An 8051-nucleotide genomic window follows, 5' to 3' on the forward strand; every position below is an offset into this window, starting at 1 on the left:
AATTAAATGATTTCCTTTATAAGAATTGCCATAGTCGTTGTGTCTCTTCACAGCAATAGAAACCCTAACTAAGACATCCATATAGTAAGATATTATTAAGACATGAAAAGGAATGGGGTTCTCATATACGATGCAACAGGAATCTATGTGAAAAGACTTGCTAAGGCAAAGGTAGTAGCTATAACAGCTAACATATTATGGATTTAGAGGTACTCTCTGCCCCCACCCCTATAGAGAGGTAGTTTTTCCCAGGCCTCACCACATGCCCACATGATCCTGTCTGATCTACATGCTTGGGCTTGTGCTCTGGCTCATGCACAGGTCTCTGTCCAACAGCACTCATCCTTTTCCTTACCAGTCTGGACTGCAGTGTTATGCTTTTCTGCTTCTTTTTCAGGTCCATTGTGGACAAAGATATAGTCCTGGAACTCAACAATGACCAAAGTATCTGTTGAATCCTCCATTCTATGCAGCAGTCCCTCAATATCAAACTAACCGACAGTGTCACTGACCCTAAGAATCATTGTCACATGTTATCAGTGAAGAGCCATTTAATCCTGGGCTCAAGTGTCTGCTTCCTGCAGAGGCCAGTAAACAAGGTTGACACATGGTTGTTACAGGATGCATCAAGCAAGAAGGGAAGCCCTGTACTACAAACAGTGGTGCCCCCCTTCCCATTGGTGACTCATAACTTTGTGGGCAACTAGGACACCTCTGCCCAATACCTGAGGTGTGTTTTGTTGCTGATGATGCCTTGTTTTCCTTTGTAATTGAATGGATAAGAGGAAAATAGAAGCAGCTGTCCTCTGTTAGAAATGGGTTATTAAGAAACCCAAGACCTGTAAATCTTTCTCAGCCTCAAAAACCTACCAATCTCACTCATTCCCTGGAGATGGTAGGAGTTTCCTGGATCTTCCAAAGGAAGTATATGACACATTTGGGGGATAGAAAAAGTAATATTTTCTTTTCTTGAGAGGGTGGGAGGCAATGTGAGATGGGGTCTCTGTAGATACCTCTGGCTATCCTGAAACTCATTCTGTAGAGAAGATTGGCCTCAAACTCACAGGGATCCACCTGCCTCTGCCTCCCAAGTGCTGGGATTAGAGACATGGGTGGGTCACCACTTTCAGCAGTTAATGGTTCTTAAAGTAGGAGGGAGAGAGGTGAGCAACAACTAAAGGGTATGAAGTTTGTATTTTATCCCCCTCCCTCTGTCCTCCCCTCTCTCCCTTCCTCTCTTCATCCCTCCTCACCCTCTCCAAGGTCTACAGAGAGTCTGGCCTCATTCTACAGCTCTTGAGTGTTGCAAGGCATGCAACACCATGCCCAGACAAAGTTTTCTCTTGAGGCAAATTTGACTGTGATGTTATTAGTGAACATTCTTTTTTAAAAGAGAAAGAATGAAAGTCACTATATATTGGCATTGGTATCACAGCTGGCCTCAGCAATTAAAACAATGAATCTCACTCTATCCTCCCCCAAAAAACATTGGAACTCTAGGAAAACTAGATGGGCTTAAGCTGGTATAAACTTATTCGTCCTGGGGAGCCACAGCACATAAACTAGGAAGCCATCAATTTGAAGGTGCTCTGGAAACTGGCTTAAGACCAGATACTCTTACCATCTTCCTATGTTACTTTTGTGTCTGGAAAATATATCATTTGCCCATTCACCAAACTTTTGTGGAATGTTAGTTTTCTATAAAATGCTTTATTTGGCATGGTGGTAATACATAGATATTGTTGGTTGTTTATTACTTTTTTGGGGGTCCCACCAGCTATCTCCCAAAATTCACCCACAGAGGCTTATTCTTAATTATGAATTCCTGGACTTAGCCTGGCTTGTTTCTAGCAAGCATTTCTTTTTTTTTTCAAGACAAAAACCAGTCACAAATTTATTAGTAACTATAGGTAATTGGAGAGGACAATCATGAACCATAAATGTTTAACTGATCTTTTGTCTCTTGTCATCAAAATTAATCTCTGATTTAAATATTTTCTTTTTTTATTTTTCTTTATTAAGAAATTTTCTACTCACTCCACATACCACCCACAGATCTCCCCTCTTCACTCCTTCTACCCCCAGCCCTTCTCCCAAGCCACCCCACATCCCCACATCCCCCAAATCAAGGTCTCCCATGGGGAGTCAGCAGAGCCCAGCACACTGAGCCTAGGGAGATCCAAACCCCTTCCCACTGCACCAAGGCTGTACAAGGCATCACACCACAGGCATTGGATTCCCAGTAGCCTGTCCATGCACCAGGGACATATCCCTCTGCCTGGGTGCCTCCCAAACAGTTTGAGCCAAACAACTGTCTTCCTTATCCAGACGGCCTTGTTCAATCCCATGGGTGCCAGCATTTCTTAAATTATCCTGTCTAGGAGACAGTTGTGTAGCTGGGTCTGTCTGAGGGGCCCCAGGCAATGGAATCATGATATATCCCTGGTGCATGAGCTGGCTGTCTGGATCCCATTACCTATGGTCAGATACCTTGCTCACCCTCAATGCAGGGGTGAGGCGCTTGACCCTACCTCAACTGAATGTACCAGGTTTTACTGTCCCCCCCAAATGGGAGGATTTACCCTTTTGGAGAAGGGGATTGGCGGTGGGTTGGAGAGGAAGGCAGGGGGTGGGAAGTGGGTGGAGGGATGAGGAGGGAATCTGTGGTTGGCATATAAAATGATCAAAAAAATTTTAAATAAAAAACTTTAAAAATGTATTACATATATCTTTTGCCTCTGGGATTTTTTTCTCTATTCCTGTATACCTTTCTTTGTTTCTTACTCCGTGGCTTGCTGTGTAGCTGGATGGCTGGCCCTTGGAGTCCTGATCCTCCTCTGGCTACTTCTTCTATTTTCCTACCAGATTTCTCCTTTTAGTTATCCTTTCACCTGCCTTGCTATTGGCTGTTCAGATCATTATTAGACCGTCAGATATTTTAGACAGGCACAGTAACACAGCTTCACAGAATTAGACAAATACAACATAAACAAAAGTAATACACCTTAAAATAATATTCTACAATATATAGACAAATGGGACTCTGGAAACTCTGTCTGACAGGTAGATTGGTATATAAGTAACTTCCATAAGAGCCAAGAACTAGATCTTAGATTTTATAAGTAAGGTCAGATGAAAGTCACCTTCTGAATTAAAAAAATTAACATAAAATAGATTGACTTAGCCACATGGAGAAGATACCTAACAAGTGGTCTCTAATCACACTGTACAATTAAATACTTAGAAGCTGTTAGGGATCCATGAGACAAAGGCCAGCCTGCAGATGGAGAAGCTGTGTTCCAGATGCAGGCTTTGTTCTTGGCAATGTTAACATCATCAGGAAACCTTTTCCATGAGAATTAGCCTGAATGGGCTTTCTACAACCCTGTCTTTGGCTCCTATTCTACCAGGGTCTTCTTGTCTTCCGACTTGTCATTTACTGTCTTTTGGCTCTGCTATCTGATTTTGGTCACATTACCAGCAACTCCTTGGCTTCTGGAAGTAGGCTTTGCCATTTTACACAGATTCTTGCAGCCACTCACTCCCTAATTGACCTTTTGTCTTCCACTCACAGTCCCTCCAGATCTTTCTCTGCATGTGGCACAATGAGGATGCCTGCTCATGTAAGTAGTCCTGAAATGAGAGTCACATGCCCACATATTTGCACTACAATGAATGATATCTCTACAGCAAGATAGTATACATGGAATGTGAAAATAAACATGAGTGCAGCTCCACAGAGTGACCAGAGTGGTACTAATTTCACCTCTGGCCTATGTGCCCTGGAAATTTGGCAAACATGCCTGTCAGGTACCTCTAGCTATTCTAACCATCTGACACTTGTGGTCTGATTCTTGTGTTCACCAACAATTAATTATTCAATTGTAGTCACTTAGCCTCCTAGCTAATCTGTTCTCCAAGGCAAAGTAGTGTTGTTCAATTCAAGTTCTAAATCAGCATTCTACCTCTGAGCCATATCTCCAGTCTGCTGTTCAATTGCTTGCCATAATTTAATAAATAAGCGTCTGGCCTTTAGTGATTTTATAGTCCCTGAATCTTAGTCTCTGGGTCCATAACTAGCTAAATAAAATTCCTGCTCCTACATTCTTTCAAGCAAATCCCATTGCCTGTGAGGCTCCATTGGAAAGACCTACTGGCCTGCCTTTCTGAAGAGTCTATCAAATGCGATCAACTATCATTTCATGAAAAAAAATGTTCTTTACTAGAGTTCAAATGAAATGCCAAGAAAAGTAGACCTCAGAGTGATTAACATGCCTTCATGTAAAGGGAATTCAAAGCCAAAAAGATATCACAGGGGAAGTATGTGAGCCTTAAAAGGGTTTTTATTTAGTTTGAAAATCCTTTTCCTAGTTATAAAAGTCATATGAGTTTAATGTGGGAAACTTTGGGGCACATAGAAACATAGAAAAGTATAAAGAGGAGAAAATGGTAAAAATCTAGAAAGCTGAAGAAACCAGGAGGAATCTTGACAAGATGTTCTTTCCTGAAGTCTTGTAATCAGGGTTTTGGACATTGAGTGTACACAGTTACTCACACCCAGTCATGACATACATTGACATATGTAAGTGGTCTAAATTGGCATTCAGGCAAACATTTAAGCTTTGTATTTATGAGATTCTATATTCACGCCTTTAACCACAGTTTTTCTCAAGTTTCAGCCCATACATATATGCTTGCATAAGAACCACCTCAGTCAACTTAGAAAATGAAAATTCCTGGGACCCTCTGAAGACCTATTGAATGAAAATATCTGGGCATAGGATGAACAGTCTACACATAAATATACTCTTTGGGTGATTCTTATGCACACTGGAGTTTGAGAACCACTGGAAGAAAGCTACCAGGGATAGTGAAAAGAGAGGGTATGAATAGTAGGACCTGGCTACAGAGGTGGCTCAGCCGATAAAGCCAACTGCCACCAAGCCTGATGACTTGAATCTGATCCTTGAGACCTATATGATAGAAAGAGAAAACCAACTCCCAGAGATTGTCCTTTGACCTATGTGTGTGCTATGGTAGGCAGACACATGTATATAGGGGTGGACACACACACACAAACACACACACACACACACACACGTGTACATACAAAAATTAAATAATAAAAATAAAACAAAATAATTTTTAAATAGTAAAGCTGAAAGTTCATTTAAAAATTCAACTTGAAATTAGCATATAATCTTGTAATCCTGTTTCTAGATAGATACACAAGAGCTAAAATCAAAGTTCTGAAGAGATGTTTATACAACCGTGTTCATAGTAGCAATATTCACAATATCTGCAAGGTGCAAACAAGCTTAAGTCAGTGAGGTGGCTCAGAGGATAAAGGCAGTCTCTGCACAAACCTGAGGACCTGATCCTGATCCACGGATGTCACAGGCAAATGAGAGAACTGACTCCCAAAAGTTGTTACAAAGGAGAGAACAGCAGGTTCAGAAAAGGAGCTGATGCAGAGTTATTTTTCAGAATGAATTTTATTTGAAGACAGGGCCTTTTAACTATTGTCTCAAAGGCCAAAGATGATCCTTTCTTGAAATGGGAAAATAATTAGGAGATATACAGTGTCATACCAAAGACAATATAGTGGAGATTTGAAGGGAAAACGAGCTTTTTCTTTAAAACCTGAGAGGAGCTGCATTAGGAGAGATAGGGCCCTGGAACAGAAGAGGGGGCCTTCAAGTCCAGACATGGGCTGCATTAGGAGAGACAGGACCCTGGAACAAAGGAGGGGGCCTTCAAGTCCAGACATGGGCTACATTAGGAGAGATAGGGTCCTTGAACAGAAGAGAGGGCCTTCGAGTCTAGACATAGGTTACATTAAGAGAGCAAGTCTTCATGTATAGCATAAGACACATGAAGGAAAACCTCCAAATATATGAACAAAGAATATTTCTGATTCTTACAAGTTTCCAGAAAGAGTGGGAAGGCTTCAAACCATGTGATATAGTCTCTTCTGGTCTATGTGGCTCCTGACATGAAAGCCTGTGTGCTAAGTAGACCATAATTCAAAGTTACTTTGGTCCCTCACAGCAGAGGGGCAGGCTGGGTTTTCTTCTTCTGCTTATCAGGCCTCCATGCTCTAACAGTTACCTGTCTTCTTTGTGTCAAGAGACAGACTCCATGGGGGTAGAGCTAACTTCTGAGAGAGACAGAGCTAGGTAGTAAATCTTGATCTAACTATTGTCCTCTGACCTCCACACACCACAGCCACACTCACACAACACACACACACACACACACACACACACACACACACACACACACACACACACACACACGGGGGGGAGAGAGAGACAGAGACAGAGACAGAGACAGAGACAGAGGGGAAAAACAGAACAAAACAGTAAAAATTAATTAAAAAAAACAAGTACTCACCAATAAGTGAATAAACGAAATGTGGTATACACACACAGGAATATTATTCAGCCTTAAGAATGAACATGAGTTGAATCATTGTTACTCAAGATTAGAAGGAGTAGAGGGCTTAAGGGGAAGGATATAGGCTAGCCAGGAGTTATCAAGTTACAATGATATAGGAGTAAGAAATTAATTCTGGTATGCTATTTCACAGTGGGATTATACCAGTACCAATAATGCATTGTACATTTCAGAAACACTGTAAAAAATTATTCTGAATGTTGTCCCATTAAGAAATGATGCCTCTGAAACAATATTTACATTTAACTTAGTTTAAGTATGACACAATGTTTACAAGTTCCAAAATAAAATATGACACAGAAGTATGCACAATTAATGATTTTTCTCTGGCAACTGAAAATAATAATTATTTTTAATAAATAATAATATTAATTAAAATTAATAAATAATTAAAAATTCAACACTTGGTTAACATCATAAGGCAGTAAGAATTGTATGAAGTGATAAACTCTCCCTCCCCAAGTGTGGCAGGTAAGCTTGCATGTTGTTAAAACAATGTTCTCAATCTGTGGGTTGTGTCCCATTGGTTGAAGATCAGATACCTGCATATCAGATGTTTACATTACAATTAATAACAGTAGGAAATTAAAGTTATGAAGTAGCAAAGAAATAATTTTATGATTGGGGTCACTACAACATGAGGAACTGTTTTAAAGGGTCACAGCATTAGGAAGGTTGAGAACGACTGTGTTAAAGGAACCTTGCAGTGATCAAGTTTCTGCTAGTCAACATTTTGAATTAAAATTACCATAGTGAAAACCTTTTTACACAAGGTAATGGTGCATTAAGTGGGATTAGCCAGGTGGCAGATCCAACCATTTGCTCTCCATTTTATAAAACAGACTATTCAATGAGAAATGACTCATGACCCTATAGAAAAAAGTCAGCATAATATTTGAAAACTTTGCTCAAGTTCTTTTTTGATAAAAGAAGTGCAGACTCTGAGAGATCATTTGTTCCCTCTCAAATTAGTAATGATAAAAAGTATGGAACCTTTGGGATGGCTCAGTGTATTTGCTCCCAAGCCTATTGATCCACAATACATAGTGTCTACATGGTAGAAGAGGAGAGATGATCCCTGGAGACCAGCTTCTAACCTACACACACACACACACACACACACACACACACACACACACACACAGAGTATGGCATACCCAGTCATACATGCTCACATGAGCTCGAGCACACAGAGAAAAATATTTTTTTTAAAGAAGTGTGATAGCAGTCAATAAGACCAAACAACAGCCTACAGAATGAGAAAAGATCTTCATCAACCCCACATCTGACAGAGGGCTGATCTCCAAAATATATAAAAAACTCAAAAAGCTAGACGTCAAAATACTGAACAATCCAATTAAAAAATGGGTTACAGATCTTAATAGAGAATTCTCAACAGAAGAATCTCAAATACCTGTCAGAATGGCTAAAATCAAAAACACTGAACACAGCTTATGTTGGAGAGGATGTGGAGCAAGGGGAACACTCCTACACTGCTGGTGGGAATGCAAACTTGTACAGCCACTTTGGAAATCAATATAGTGCTTTCTCAGAAAATTGGGAATAAGTCTTCCTCAAGACCCAGTTATAGC

The 8051-nt window shown here is 40.3% G+C and overlaps 1 pseudogene; it reads left to right on the plus strand.

The window, feature by feature from the left end:
• Positions 1-374: 374 nt before the first annotated feature.
• Positions 375-7729, plus strand: LOC131901924 (U6 snRNA-associated Sm-like protein LSm2; annotated as a pseudogene).
• The last annotated feature ends 322 nt before the right edge of the window (positions 7730-8051 follow it).

This window comes from Peromyscus eremicus, unplaced genomic scaffold (genome assembly GCF_949786415.1).
Source record: "Peromyscus eremicus unplaced genomic scaffold, PerEre_H2_v1 PerEre#2#unplaced_666, whole genome shotgun sequence".
NCBI lineage: Eukaryota > Metazoa > Chordata > Mammalia > Rodentia > Cricetidae > Peromyscus > Peromyscus eremicus.